This window comes from Sinocyclocheilus rhinocerous, unplaced genomic scaffold (genome assembly GCF_001515625.1).
Source record: "Sinocyclocheilus rhinocerous isolate Xijiao unplaced genomic scaffold, SAMN03320098_v1.1 scaffold387, whole genome shotgun sequence".
NCBI lineage: Eukaryota > Metazoa > Chordata > Actinopteri > Cypriniformes > Cyprinidae > Sinocyclocheilus > Sinocyclocheilus rhinocerous.
In genome coordinates this window covers 1,227,104-1,243,828 of record NW_015651557.1, presented here as the reverse complement: position 1 = coordinate 1,243,828, position 16,725 = coordinate 1,227,104, and positions in this window count along the sequence as shown.

The window sequence follows — 16,725 nt, the reverse complement described above, 5'->3', positions numbered from 1 at the left end:
ACGGCCATGGATCGAAGTCATTGGAGAATGCTTGCCGCCTTATGCTATGTTAACTATAAATGTTAACTAGATGTGTTCACTACGTGTCTAGTTAGCGATGTATGTTTAGGGTTGTTGCTCAGGTGTTGATGTAACGTTGCTAGGAGGATAGAGGCTATTGCTAGGTCATTGCTTTGCAGTTATAGGGTAACAGTTAGTAGGCTTTGCTATTCATTAACTAGAATGTTCCTGGTGGTTGCTAGGGCATTGCAATGCAGTTGCTAAGGCATTCTGTGTGGTTATAGGTTATGGATATCAATGGATATATAGGAATGGATGTCAATGGAGGAGAGGCTTCACTACGCTGAATAAACAGCTTTTGTGAGGACATAATTTTGTGCTTATCATTTAATGAACTGACAGCCTGTCAGCTAGTCTTCAACATGTTTTACACTAAACAATAGTTTTGGATTAAACTGTGTTTAGAGTTTACACTAAAAAAGCAGTTTTATAATAGAAAGACTTTTTGCGACAGGTAGGATTCAGTTTATGCACTTCTCATTCATTCCTATGGTATCCATAAATGGCGATCGACTGTCGCACAACTGACGGACTGAAGTTCAGTGACATTAAGGCTGTAATGTGATTGGTTATCAACGCACACGTGATCCAAGTTGACCCTTACGCTTTCTCCAATGGTAAGTACAGACCCTCGCATCTCCCAATAGTAAGACCATCTCTGAACAAACTACTGAAGATGGCAAAAACAATAGGTGCCCACGTTGACAAATGCATGTATGAATAGATTAAAAAACATCCACAGCTCTATTTTAAATGAACTCCAATGGTAAGTACAGACCCTCGCATCTCCCAATAGTAAGACCATCTCTGAACATCTCTGAACAAACTACTGAAGATGGCAAAAACAATAGGTGCCCACATTGACAAATGCGTGTGTGAATATATTAAAAAACATCCACAGCTCTATTTTAAATGAGTATAAAGACATTTTTATCACTCATAACCTGTGTCCGCACCCGGGTATACTTTGAAAAGCTGTGTTCAACTGTGCGCATAAGCAAATGTACATGAAAAAAAAAAAAAGTATGCTTTGGGCTTTAGCCTATGGGATTTTTTAAAGCAAAAAAGTCTAACTGCACATTCCTCAACAAATCTGCACAGTGTGATGTATTCCCCATGTCTGCAGCACAAACGTTGCACATTGAGTTATGCAACAGGACTGAATGAGGTTAAGAGTTTGTTCGAATCACTAACTTGAAGCATAAGCAAAAGTAACAACAACGCTTGTATAAGTCATCACTATTAAATATGGCCATACTACTAGAGAAATTCATGGAGTCAATTAGATCACTAACTGCCATATATCAGACACTATTTGCTGTTTAAAGTAAGGAATTCTCATGTGAACTGTGTACACTTATGTAATAGCCAAGCACATACAAACATGGGCCTTATCCCAAATGGCACTCTCAGTCCTTTGTAGTCCACACTTAAGATAGAGAGAGAGAGAGAGAGAGAGAGAGGGTCCATGAGAGTGTATGGACTATAAAAATGTGCATTTGCTGGAAGACCACTGTTGCTGCTGTAGAGGTAAAATAGTGTTTTAAGCACGGTGTACAGTATTCTGTCAGGTTCAAGATAGAGTTCTGCAACATCTCACCCACTCATATGCAATATAATTCATTACAGAGCTGCTCAACAATCCATGGCCTGAAAAAGCAAGAGAAACACACTCTGTCCTCTCCCGACTACAAATAGCACAGAGTAGGGATAATTGTATTGTTCAATAAAATACATCCGATTTGAATAGTTGTATCTCCTTTAAAAGTTACACATGCTTATGTGTTGATTTCTGGTCTTAGTTGGTAACAATATTATGCAAATTCTGCAATGTTTCTGCCTGCATGAATACATTTCCACTGTAGTTAATTCAGGCCCAGTGCAATTTTAGTGTAAATGTGAATCCAGTGCATGAAAAGATCATCCAATCTGTCATCAATGTCAATATTAACACACTAAACATTTTAACAGATTTTCATACTTTATTTTTAGGTCCAACTTGAGTTTAGGTATTGGGTAGGATTAGGCATGTAGAATATGGTCATGCAGAACATAAACAGCCAATATGTTAATAATAATGCATGCTAATAAGCAACGAATTAATAGTGAGGATTGGTCCCTATACTAAAGTGTTACAATAAAAATAAATAAGAAAATAGATAGGTAAATAAGTGAACAAATCAATGAATAAATGAAGAAGGGAATCAACCACCTTATACCTGCCTCAAACTGTCCAGTTTTCCAAAGTACTGATGTGAAAGGCTATGGACCAAAAAATTATAATACAAAGGGGTTATATTAGAAAAATCACCTCATGAAAGAATATAAAGAAAGAAAAACATGAAGTCTGTAGGTCCACATCTATTCCGGTGTTTAGGTAACCTCTCCCTTTTTCAGTTACTGTTCTCATACTGTAATTACTGCAATGGTTTCGGGGGTTTTGGTCATGTGCTTGTTTTATAATGTCTTTCATTTTGTACTTTTCTTTTCATTGCCAGTTATTGGTTTGTTAATCATTTCCAGGTGCTTCTTGTTAGTCTCATTTAGCAATTTAGTCTGGTGAATTTAAAGCCCTAGTCCCCTGTCAGGTCCTTATTAGGCTGTGATTGTTGTGAGACAAGCCAAAAGAACCCCAAAACTGACCAAACAAACTGTATAACTGCTGACCAAAGTCAAGACACACCAGCCCTGAATCCGTAACAACCTATACACATACTTCTCTGTAGTAAATATTCAAAGTTTAGGCCAAAAAAGTACCTGCTCTCCTCTACACTTTCTGGTTTGTTATTAGGATGCAGTGTAAATACTATGTTCAGAAAACTTTTCAAAGTCATTTGAAGAATATGATTAAAATGAACGGCTGCTTTTCGAAAATGCAAATAACTTTGTCTCGCTGTTTTAAAATAAATCTCATGAAACCGAACCTTTTTAGTGCCTGTGTGATGTATCTAAAGCATTGTACAAAGAAAAGTTCAGTAATTACTACTTTTGGGGGGCTTTTAGTCTCACTGTATCAAACACGCCAAAAAGTAACAATGCATTTAACCTTTTGTCAGTCTGCTTGTTTCCTTTCAAACAAAAAAGCAATTTCTTGACAATATGTTCATTTCAGCAATTACAGCAACTTTAGGATAATTCCTCTCTCACATATAATTGTTGTATTAAAATAACAAACCCCAATCACTATCGTGACATAATATTAGTTCAAAAGAAAGGCACTCTCCAACAACAGCCAAAATAAATGCGTTTGTAATATTTGTAGCCAGCCATTGAGCAGGTCAGGCCTTTCTAAGAGAGCTGGATCCAGGCTTCAAGAGCACATGGAAATCAGGTTGACAGCCATTTGTAATTGAAGCTGCTTTTGAGAGGAGTGAACAGCCAACTACTCGTTCGCATGAAATTAGCTTCAGTGCTGCAGTTACACAACCACACAACATGGTCACTAGCAGACGTTTTTTTGTGTAATGATTTATGACTGAGATGCTCGTTACCTGTACAGACACCAATGAGGTGGAAAATTGCTGTGCCATTTTTTTTTTTTTAAGATTGATGCATAGCAACTAAAGCATACCTACAATGGAGCACTGAAGTAATATGCCAATACTAAGTTGACTTAAAGTTTACTTCAGAAAAAATTTAAGATCTGCAAATGTACAGTACCACTCAGCTTTATGGCACACAATGGGGATTTAAGCCTCTATTTGTGTTTAACAGTTATAGGGATTGCTATTTATTTATTATTTTTATTATTATTTGTGGGTGGTAAGATGTTTTGTGTTGTTTTAAGCATGTTGCTAGATGGTTGGTCTGAGTTTTATTATTTTTAAAGAACATTCCGAACTTTACACACACTACAATACTGTATATAAAATGAAGCACCTACTGTAGCAGGTGTATAAAATCAAGCACCTAGCCTTGAAGTCTGCTTTTACAAACATGCCATCTTTGCAATAACTCAGTTTGTGAAATGTCATGCCTGCTAGATATTCCATGATCAACTGTAAGTGGTGTTATTGGCATGTGGAATCGTTACAGGAGCAGAAGCAAGTCACAAAGTAGAAGACTATATAATGTTACAGAGCGGGGTCACTGTGTGCTGAGGCGCATTGTGCATAAAAGTCACCAAAAAAAAAAAAAAAGTAATATTACTACAATTTAAAAGAACTGTCTTAAAAAGCATGTTCCAGAAAGATTGATAACCAAAATGTCCAGTTTACTTTCTATATCTTCATATTCTGAAACATAACCATCATTTTTTTTTATTGAAAATTCAGTTTCGCTTTTTTGACAGTACATTTAAATATTTTAGCTGTAGCTCAAGCATCCAAATATTGTACGTTGTCTTAATTAAAACAAACAAGCACGCAAATAAGTAAAATTCTGAATTCACAGCCACTCCTTTGTCATCACTTTAAATATACTCGATTTCTTGTGAATTTATCGGTCTATCAGGCAAAAATTATAAATGCTTAAAAAATAAATGACAAATAAATACTATAGGCTTAATTGTGACATTTTAAGGTCCAATTCTCGCAATTAAAAAACATGACTTTTGCTTCAATATGTTAATAATAGGCATGCTAATAAGTAACTAGTTAATAGTGAGAATTGTGCTGCGTTCACGCCATATCGTAATTACCGTAATTTCGAGATGACAGCACGTGACGTTCTACTCGGAGCTGTTCACGTCCACGGACTCGGAATTATGCTTTTCTATGGCAACACTATCAACGCCTAAACAGAGTCTGCGGTGGTCAGATGGTACAGCGGTCACGTGGTACAAAGTCGTAGCTCTCAGAAAAGTCCCAGTTCACAAGTTGTAATTACGAGTTCTACGAGGACGTGAACGCTTTTTACAAGTAGGAATCTCGTAATTACGGGAATTCCGATATGGCGTGAATGCACCTTTGGTCCCTATACTAAAGTGTTACCGTATAATACTCAAGACTATAGTTCGAGAATATTAGGCTTAATAAAGCGATACTTGCTTTATACAGCTAATTAACAAACAGCTGAAAAAACATAAAAATAAATGGCATTTTTGTTCCCAAGTTGCTTACTCAATCATTCAGAGGGTCAAGACAACTTTTCTGTCAGTCTTCAACTTGACAAACAAAACTTTCTGCTATTTTAGATTTATAAGCTGTTTGTCTCGTGGGGACCAAAAATGTCAAATAACTGGTATTACAATCCCTGTGGGGACATTTTGTCCTTATAATATAGGGAATACCAGGTACAGACATGCATGCACAAATAAATGCTGCATATTCCAAAATAATAGTCTTTTTTGGATCACTTTCTGCTATCTTCATCTTGACCTCAAACATAATCCAGCATGAAGCCACAGTGCTCCCACATCAGCACTTAACTCTAACATTCAGCATCTCTGCCACTCAAGACTTTCAACTGTATCGTCCAGAGCACTTTTCTACAAAACCCTCTCCATCTGTGTTAGCCAGACGCTTGTGAATAATTCAGCGTGATGCACGAGTCCTTGCCAGTGTGTAAATGTGCTTTTCTCCCCATCACAGTCTCCATCTTTAGCCTTTCCAGGCCCGGCACTGCAGGACGTCTCTACAACACGGATAGCAACCAATGAGCTCGTAGTGTGTAGGCGACACCCGTGCTTTTAATAAGCATAGCCGTCTCGAATCAATTGCCAGAGACGTTGGCTATAGGAAGTTCACAAGGTGTAAAAGATGTTTAAAATTACAGTCCAAGTATAGACTTTCTTCGGCATAAATGCTGTACCATAAGCAGATAGTCTCACAAAGGCTTGAGACATGATCTTGTTGGCTAGCGATGCCCTACTACAAAGCAAGGTTTTCTGCAAAGGCCTACTACAAATCAAATATTCTTTCTGACTGTCAGTCAGATACTATTAATAACTCACAGAGCAAGTTAATTTCTGTGTTGAATCTTTTAGGTGCTGCCACTATCAATGAGTAACTTAGAAAGAACATGTAAGGGGTGGAGAGAAAGGCCATGATGTTTAAAGCAGAACTCAGTTTTTGGGCCTGTCCCAATACCCAAACTTGTGGTCTTTGCACTTTTGTACTTGTCATGATGTATTCTTAGTATTTGGACCAGGAGTTCAAGTAGATGTGTATAACACCTTGACGAAGGCCTGTTTGGGCTGATACACATTAAATTTCTTCAGTGTTGTCACATGAAAAGATATAATAAAATATTTACAAAAATGTGAGGGGTGTACTCACTTCTGTGAGATACTGTATATATATTTGTTGAGACACTTGTTGGTGTCTCATTGCTTTGTTACAATTTATTTTGTAGAAATCTGTAATGAAAAAATATATATATTTGAATGATTAATTTTTACCACAAGTACGGGTTTTCTAAGTTCTAAACATGAAATAATGGTAAAATGCGAGTGGCTGATTGCTTTCATAAAATGGCAGCTGCAACAACACAGTTACGTAGAGTTACATGGTATGAATTAACAATTTTATTAATAAATTTCTTCTGCCATGTAATACAGCTCATTAGCCTAATTCTAGGCTATTTACAGTTTCCAAGTAACGCAGCAACAGATCCAATCTGAATTTAGAGTTATAACTATCCATTTATAATCAAGATTCTATTCTATTATATTCTATTCTACATTCCTGTTGTCTCTGCTTTCACCTTGAGGCTGCCTTTGAAAAAGAAAAAATTGGCCACTCTCTGTTACACTGTTATAGCTGAGAGCTCCAGCGACGACCGTTTGTAATTGCCTAACCTGGCACACTGTACTAATCTGAATGTCATTAAGCAGATTCCCCGTGTCTTTATTCTTATCTCAGGAAACACATGAGGCAGAGAAGTAAATCTGCTTGTTTAGGGGAAGAATGGCCTGACGGACAGCCAAATGGAAGGGCTGATGGGCCACATTCCCATAATGTACTAGCGAGGTATTGAGGGGAGTAACCAAACTGGTATGTGCAAATGCTTGGTTGCCCAAGAGCAGCCAAGCATTGTGATCTCACAGAGTCACAAACTTGTGGCAGACCGGGATTCGTTCTGATGAAGTCTAACGTTGGCAGCTGGCCTGCCATTATCCGTTCAGTCACAGCCAGCTCGCTGCAGGTGCAGTGGTGCTATAAGGCCGGAGCGTTTAAGGTGTTGTGAATGTTACAGAAAAACCAGGGCAAAGGAAGACAGTTCAGATGTTGAAGACCATTGTGTAAACTCAAGCTTTTTTTTTTTTATCAAAAGCTATTGGACTGCTCGGCTAACACAAAAGCTGCAGGTTTCATCCTGAGCAGGGGTGAGCTAAGGAAAAAAAAGAAAAGAAAAGAAAAAATGCTGTGATCCCTCTTCAAGAGGATTTCCTCAAGTTAATGAATTGTGAGTTGAGAGGAAAAGACTTGCAGGATGGCAATTTCATCTCCTAATAAAATATACATATAACAGTCAGGCACTTGAAATTTAAATGATAATTTAACATGGTCTGCATTCACAAATATGTTTTTGTTAATAATTCAATCAAGTTCTGAGATTACTTTAAAGTTTTTTTTTTTCTGTTATGCAACTCCATAAGTTTATTTATTCATTTTGTAATTGCTGAAATATTTAATCTTGCCATTTTTTTTAAATATCAGAACAGACATCTGGTAGTGCTTGAATAATAATAATAATAATAATAATAATAATAATAATAATAATATACCTCCTTGACTTTTATTAATAGGTCATTAACAAACATTACAGATTTGTTAATGCTCTTTATGCACCAAGAGCTTGTAACACTCCAAAGAGAAAGGAAAAAATGAAATCGCATCATATGACCCCTTTAATAGAAAAGTCATGAAACCTTCAATCATTCAAATGTATACAGTGAAACATTAAACTTTATTCTTTAAACACATCTCAACCCCTGTGATTATCAGTGCAAAATCATAGTGTACCATCTCAGTTTACTCTGACAGAGTCATGAATATTTTGTATCTCTTGCAGCTGCTTTGCCTTCTTCATCACTGCAGGCAGAGCAGTGAGTTAAGAGCCGCCTCTGGTTTGTTGGATAGTGTGAGCGCACTAATGCCAGCTTCAAACAAATCACCTGTGATGTTTAATGCATCAGCCTGTAGAACAGAATAATATTGTCACTCTGATTTCTAGCAGAATCCCCACTGTTTGGGCCAAACATACATTTATGAATTATGAGAACACACACTGTGTATTACATATTGACTCAATAATTCTGCAATAACCATTCTTGTAACACAGGAAAACTGATATTTAAAATATCAGCAAAATATATAACATAATAATTGTATTGATTGATTGATTGATTGATTGAAGATGATTTGCATACGACCAAATACATATATGCTTGTGCCAAAATTGTGCCAACCTTAAAAAAAAAAAAAAAAAACTTCAGTAAAAAGTCTGGCATCTAGCCCCTGCCTCCACTATATTTGGACTATATATAAATCAATAGATATACAGTGCACTCCACTAATATTGGCACCCTTGGAAAATATGAGCAAAGGCGGCTGTGAAAATAAATCTGCATCATTGATATTTTTGATCTTTCATTAAAAAAAAATAAAAAATCGCAAAAATTCGAACCGTTCATTGAAGTAAAACAATTGAAAGTGGGGAGAAAATCTCATGATGAAATACATGTTTTTCTCCAATGCATGTTGGCCACAATTATTCGCACCCCTAGAAATTCTCATGAGTAAAATATCTCTGAATTATATTCCCATTCATATTTACATTTTTAGCACATCAGGGTGACTATGAGCATGAAATTGTCCAGCCATGACTTCCTGTTCCACAGGATTATAAATATGAGGAACACAAAGACCAAATTCCCTTAATCATCCATCACAAAGAGTAAAACCAAAGAATATAGTTCTGATGTGCAGAACAAGATTGTTGAGCTTCACAAAATAGAAAGTGTCTGTAAGAAAAGAGCTAAAGCATCGAAAATCCCCATTTCCACCATCAGGACAATAATTAAAAGGTTCCAATCAACTATAGATGTTACAAACCTGCCTGGAAGAGGACGTGTGTCTATATCGTCCTAAAGCATGATGAGGAGGAGAGTTTGAGTGGCCAAAGACTCTCCAAGGCTCACATCTGGAGAATTGCCAACCCGATCTCATGAAAGTGCGTATAAATAGTATGCCAAATAAAAACGAAAACTCGTGGTATTGATTCGCAAAAATGGACTTTGGTGTGTATATGCTACGCAATGGGTAGGTTTAGGGTTGTGGGGTAGATGCGTATCATATGTACGCGAAAACTGCGTATCATATGCACGCCAACAAATTTTGTATCATATGCATGCGAAAACTGCATATTATATGCACGCCAAACACATGCGTATCATATGCACGCCAAAGTCCATTTTTGCGTATCAATACCATGAGTTTTCATTTTTATTTGGCGTACTATTTATACGCATTTTGATGAGACCGGGCTCGAATTGCAGAGATTGTTCTTGGGGTCTTGGGGTCAGAAAGCCTAAAAAATATCAAACAGCCCCTCCATCACCACATGCAGTTTGGGAGGGTTTCAAGAAAAATTCTCCTCACTCATCCAGAAACAAACTCCATCATCAGTCGTCAGACACGACTGGAACGTCAATGAACTTCTATGGTCAGATGAAACTAAAAAAGAGCTTTTTTGGCAGATGGGTTTAGTACAAACAGGGATAAAAAAGTGCTCCATGTCCACGTTTAAATATATTGCTGGATCTATAATTTTGTGGGCCTGTTTTTCTGACGGAGGTCCTGGACGTCTTGTTCAGATGCATGGCATCGTGGATTCTATTAAATACCAACAGATAAAAAATCTAAACCTGACTGCCTCTGTTAGAAATCTTAATTATGGGCTGTGGTTGGAACTTCCATCAAAAACATCAAAATCAACACAAAAATGGGTCACTGAGCACAAAATGAAGCTTTTGCCATGGCCGTCCCAGTCCTCTGACCTGAACCCTATAAAAAATGAGTGAGGTGACATGGAGCTGTGAATCTGAAGGATCTGGAGAGATTCTGGATAAAGGAATGGCCTCTGATCTCTTATCAGGTGTTCTCCAAACTCTTCAGGCATTATAGGAGACAACGCAGAGCTGTTATCTCAGGAAAAGGACATTGCAATAATTGGGTGCCAATAATTATGGCCAACATGACCTAGAGAAAGCATTTATTTCACAATGCGATTTCCCCCCCACTTCCAATTGTTTTACTTCAATGATAGGTTCGAATTTTGTGAAGTTTTTGAATGAAAGATCAAAAGAATAAACAATGAAGATTTATTTCCACAGCCGCCTTTGCTCATATTTACTAAGGGTGCCAATATTAGTGGAGGGCACTGTAAAATTAATTCAAAATGTGTGGTTTGGCAAACATTAGTGCCATGTTCATAATTAATGAATGTGATGATCTATGCCTGTGGTTACTCTCACTACCACACCAGTTGCTTTACAGTCATTGCAAAATGGCTCAGAAAAGTGGTTAGTCCTGAGCAGCATTTGTTTGCAGATGTTTGCTACTGTGTATCAGAGTGTAATGACATTCATGATTTAAATGATCAGATAATTGCGGCCACTGTAGTTTTCATTAACCGATTCCAGATAAATAGATTGTTGAGAGCTCATGCACACTTTAAATTCATAGAGTCCATTATAAACAAACACTGCATGACACTCCATCAATACCAGATACTCTAGCTTGCATAGAAAATAATTAACTCTTTTCCTGAGATGAAAGGTTATGCCATCACATATTTTTGCCCAGCGGCGTGCGCTTTTATGACCATCTGGAAAATAAGGAACTGATGACATATCATCAGAGGCATCATTAAGACAACATCTAAAGCACTCAGAAAAATGATGTCCCAATGGTGGTACCCCGCAGAAAAATACAGTCTCTAGTGACAGCTGAAAACAAGCACGCATGCAGATTAATAATCATTTAGTACAACCTAGTTGGAGACTTGACACCTTCAATGAGTCTTTTACTGAGAGGCACACAAAACAATTTCTCACATGAATGATTTCATAGTAATAGCAGATATGAATATAGGGAGGAAAAAGAGGCAAACCATCTTAGCAGTTGGTTAGAATGCAATAATAGTCAACTAGGGGGATAATTGCAAGATGGATGTTAGAATGCACAAGGGTTAATGTCAGCCATTTGTTAGATACTGTCTCAGTAAAATGGCTCCCTGCTGGCTGATTTCAGGGATTTCTGCTGTTTTACACACTGCAAGCTGCCCAGAAAGGAATAGAAAAGATGCTAATAGCATTTAACTATTAAAAACAATGCCATCAAATATGTGTAGGGGAATGTGACTAATCTGTTGTAAACTAATTTCAATTCCAAGATAGTCTGCATTGTATAATCATAACTTTGTTGATTTGTTTGTGAGTTTTATTCTTCTGTCATCATAATAAATGTTAAGAGATGGCCGTACCAAAACAAAAACAAAAAATACAAAAAAATATATAAATCAATCAATCATTACAGAATAATAATAATAAAAAAAATAATATTATTAAATATTTGCTTATTGGCAACTTTTTATTGTCATTTTTTGGAAACATATTTTACATACCTTTTTAACCTACTTTTTAAATGTAATTAAATGTATTTTTTTTAAATACAGAGCGTAATTATAGCAAGTTACATCAGTTACATTGTAGAAACATTTTATGCCACAATTCATTTATAACACTGTTCAAGCTAATCATAATTTGAAATTTGAAACTAAAAGTAGTTAGCTATATCTTAGGGTGACCGTATCAAAATTGAACAAGGAAATGTATTTTAAATACAGCAAAAACAACGTAATTTATATAACAGAAGCTGAAAGTATAATACATAGTACAGGGAATCAAATCAATCACATCTTTCTTTTTTTGTGATTTCTGAATGAACCAATTCACTAGAATGAATCAGACTCACATAAAGTATGTCCCAGTTTGCATACTTCAGCACTATTCTATGTTATTTTGTAGTATAAATAGTGCAAGTAGTGTGTTCACACTAAAAAATAAAAAAGTGGACTATACCCAGATGATGCACTTAAACACCATAAAAACCAAAGTGTGAAATGATGGATACTTCATGCACTCAACTGTCACAGCTTAAATTAGTGGAGGGGAGAGGCTTTCAGACTCTGGTTATGAATGTGCATTAGTGCAGAAGTACATAGTGTGTAAGTGCATGGTGTATAGTGTGTCATTTGCGACGCAGCTATAGGAGTGTAGGAGTGATGAGCATTTAGGATGAACCAAATCACTAGAATGAATCAGACTTTGAAAACATGACATAGCATGAGTAGCATTCATCTGTCATCTCTGCATGTTTGTCCTCATGAGCCAACAACTGGCATTTAAAACAAAAGAGATATTGACTTCATTTCATTCATATATATATATATATATATATATATATCCTTTATCAGTGCGATTTAGGGTCAGCATGGGTGAGAGCCGAGAAGAGCTAATTATTCATTCATATTGATGCACTCTCTCTCTCTCTCACACACACACACACACACATATATACATACATACAAGTATGTACAGTACCTTTTATTTCAATCTTTACAATGAGGGGGAAAAAATAAATAAAAAATACTGCATGCACCCACAACGATATTACACTCAACATCATAGTAATAGTAAGGAATTGACATTCATTAATGCATAAGCAATATAGAGGCCCACCTGCTTCTCTCCTTCAACCATCATTATTTGATGAAACTGTGAGGTCTCAATTTCCAACTCTCCTGTTGTGCACAAGATCCCCTGCTCAATAATTAATCAGGGCTATGGAAAGCAGCTGAACTGACCGAGTCTCTCCTCAATACTTATCTTCCACAGTTCTTCCTGTTCTTTACAAGACCATTGGGAATTTCAGCTGCAAGGGACCATGGAGGAGCTTCAGAGGCAACCAGACAGCTTGATCGAGGGCAAGCCCAGGAAGGTGAGGTTCAAGCTGGCCTCGTCATACAGCGGCCGGGTGCTGAAGCACGTGTATGAAGATGGACAGGAGCTGGACAGTCCAGAGGAGCAGTACCCTCACAGCTTCATCCACACCAAGATGGAGATGGGACATCTGTGTGGCTTAGAAGACATGCAGGACCAGAGTTTGTACCCTCCGACAGGCCTGATCGCCCAGAGGATAAACGTCTATCGAGGAGTGACGGGATGCAAGTCCCTGGCATGTGGAGATCTTCCAGAAGGGGATAATAAAGTAAGAGCGCACTGCACTGAAAGCTAGATTGCTCTCTTTGGACTGAACTTTGATACTTATTTTTAAAAAAATACATTAAAAAGATCAATATGGTAGATACATTAATACAGTACTTACATTGACTAAAGTAAGCCTCTTCTGTGATATATATGTTTAATTCTTGTATTCAAACTGTCCTTATATGTAATGTGAAAAAAAGCATAAAAACACTAACATTCTAAAAAAGAAAACTTTTCTACATAGTTTGGCATAATCTTGTATTATAATAATATTAATTAAAATAATGAAAACTGCATACTGCTTTTTAATATTTGAAAAAAAAAAAAAATCTAAAGCCATATGTTCCGATCAAAAAGTCATGTGGTGCAACCAACATGCAAAAATATGCTGAAAAAAATAAAATAAATATAAAATAAAACTATATCATACAGAGGCCTGTCAAGGTCAGAGTCTATAAACTTATCAGATAATTTGAACTTTTTTTATAACAATGCAAGGTTAATTCAGCTTGCAAAATGCCCCAAAAAGTGCAACGGTATTTATGAATTAATAATTGTAATAATATTGACTTATTATTAGGAAAATATGTTTAAAAACATAGGTACCCTCACATGTAGGCTATGGAAAATGTAAGGAAATATGTAATCACTTGATAGTTATTCATTTTTATTTGAAAATTACACCACATGACATTTTTAGAGTCGTTAATTAAAATGTTTTTTAAAAATAGTTCTAAAAAAATCATTTCCAACCAACATGAATTTAAAGAGCGTATTTCCAAGAACTTGACGTTTAAAAGATCTGTCTATTTCTTTATCATTAACTATCTTATTTGTCACTGACCCTTTTACTATTGTTCACAATAAGGATTATGGATTTAAACCCACCCCCAACTCGCCACAACCCACCAGCTAAGTATTACGTTTGTGTAACCCACCTCTGTTCCCATTACGGAGGCGAACAAAACCTCAAATCACTCTTATTGCGGAACGCTGCAATTGCTGCTTCTCTAATTCTTGCCTGGGAGACATATAATATAATAATTCCATAAACTTACACTGAAGGTGGGATGTGACCCATATCTAGAGATTTGAATATCATCAATACCACGACTGAGGTGCCCTTGAGCAAGGCACCGAACCCCCAACTGCTCCCCGGGCGCCGCAGCAAAAAAATGGCTGCCCACTGCTCCGGGTGTGTGTTCACGGTGTGTGTGTGTTCACTGCTGTGTGTGTGCACTTTGGATGGGATAAATGCAGAGCACTAATTCCGAGTATGGGTCACCATACTTGGCCACATGTCACGTCACTTTTTTTTTTTTAGACCATCATAACAAACCCCTATCAAAGACTTCATATATACCAAGACGGTGCACTCCTATTACTTATGAATGGAAGAAAGTGCAATGTGCCCGCCTTCTCAGTGGGAAAAGCCAATCGCTAATAGGCAAAGTCATCGCGTCACTGCAGCTACCTTTAGATTTCATTGGTGTTTTCAAACAGTTTTGGAGAGTTTGATGTTTCCCCATTGAAATGACTTGCCTTAAAGGGGCTTTGGTCCTATAAACCAATCAGAACCTTAAAAATGTCACTGAACAATCAGTTATCACTGATGTTCTCTTCACTAATGTTATCATCGCTTTCAAAAAACGTTTCTGTTTTTTTTCAGTTGACTGATAAGTGTTTGCCTTGATTCTGATTCGTAGCGTCTGCTGCTTTTATCATTGTACTGCGTAAATGTTTCATTATATTCGATAATGCTTTGCAGTGTCAAACTTCATTCCAGCCCACATAAGTATAATATCTATAAAAAAAAATTCCCACTTTATGAGCACATTGAAATGGAAATTGCCCTGTTCACAGTAATCATCATTTCATTCCTATGGGGCATTTTGCAAATCTTGCGACAGTAACTAAGGTGGGCGAAGTTTAGAAAACGGTCATTTGTTGTAGGCGAAACACAATGTGTGTTTTGTAAGGATTCCTTATCGTCCTCCTCATTAGGTTTTTTTCTGGCATTGAAAAGCAAAACATAGTTTGCCAGATTTTCTCTTGTTTTGTCTTAGTCCGCGGTCACAGTGATATTTATGAAGTCTCAGTTTTTATGCCACACTGTTACTAATTCATAGTTCCCGGATCTAATAATAGACCCACACTCCAACACAGCTTCTAAACATAGGCATGCAATTATATCTCAACCGCATAGAAATTCTCAGCTTTCCTTTCCATTGTAAACTGTGTTGTGTTTCTCTGCCTCAAATCTGAAAAAGAAAAGAACATCACTCAAATATATAGACTGAACAAACATAATCAGACAAGGTGGATCTTTAAATAAGATTGAAGGCTAATTTGCTTCTTTGTGTTGCATTAAGCTTACATTTTCATTCAAATGTCACCTGTGACATGCTGTTGAAAGACTAAACTGTCAAAGATCCTCCGTTTTGCATATCAGCATGTCAAGAAAAAAACCGACAGGATATTTATCACATTTTTCATCATCAGATCCCCGACATTTAATCTAATAAAATCTATCAATGTCTCAGAATTTTAAAAGCCAGCCATGGTACAGTGGGAAACGCACAGGCTCATGATGTAGGTTTCAGTCTGGCCTGCGTCATGTCCTAATCCTTTTTCCCATCTCTTGCCCCAGTGATTTCCTTGTCCTTTGATTGTCCTGTCCTTAAAAGACTTAAAAATTCCAGTAAAATAGATCCAGAGTAAATACGATTAGCATTTTGCATTGTTTTACCTAAGATATTACAATGTTATTTAACATAATGTAATACAATTATGTAATTGCAATAGGGCTGCCACAATGTCATATTTTGCTCTACGTGATTATCACAAATTCACGATAATGATATATCGCAATATATACACTGTTCAAAAAAATTAATGGAACACTTTGAAAACACAGATCTCAATAGGGAAAAATATCATGCTGGATATCTATACTGATATGGACTGGGTAATGTGTTAGGAATGAAAGGATGCCACATCGTTTGATGGAAATGAAAATTTTCATCCTACAGAGAGCTGAATTCAAAGACACCCCAAAAATCAAAGTGAAAAAATGATGCAGCAGGCTAGTCATTTCACTGTAGCAACTCAAAATGGTACTCAGTAGTTTGTATGCCCCCCACGTGCTTGCATGCATTCCTGACAACGTCAAACTCAAAATGGTACTCAGTAGTTTGTATGGCCCCCACGTGCTTGCATGCATTCCTGACAACGTCAGGGCATGCTCCTAATGAGACGAAGGATGGTGTCCTGGGATATTTCCTCCCAGATCTGGACCAGGGCATCATTGAGCTCCTGGACAGTCTGAGGTGCAACCTGGCGGCGTCAGATGGACCGAAACATAATGTCCCAGAGGTGTTCTATTGGATTTAGGTCAGGTGAGCGTGGGGGCCATTCAATGGTATCAATTCCTTCATCCTCCAGGAACT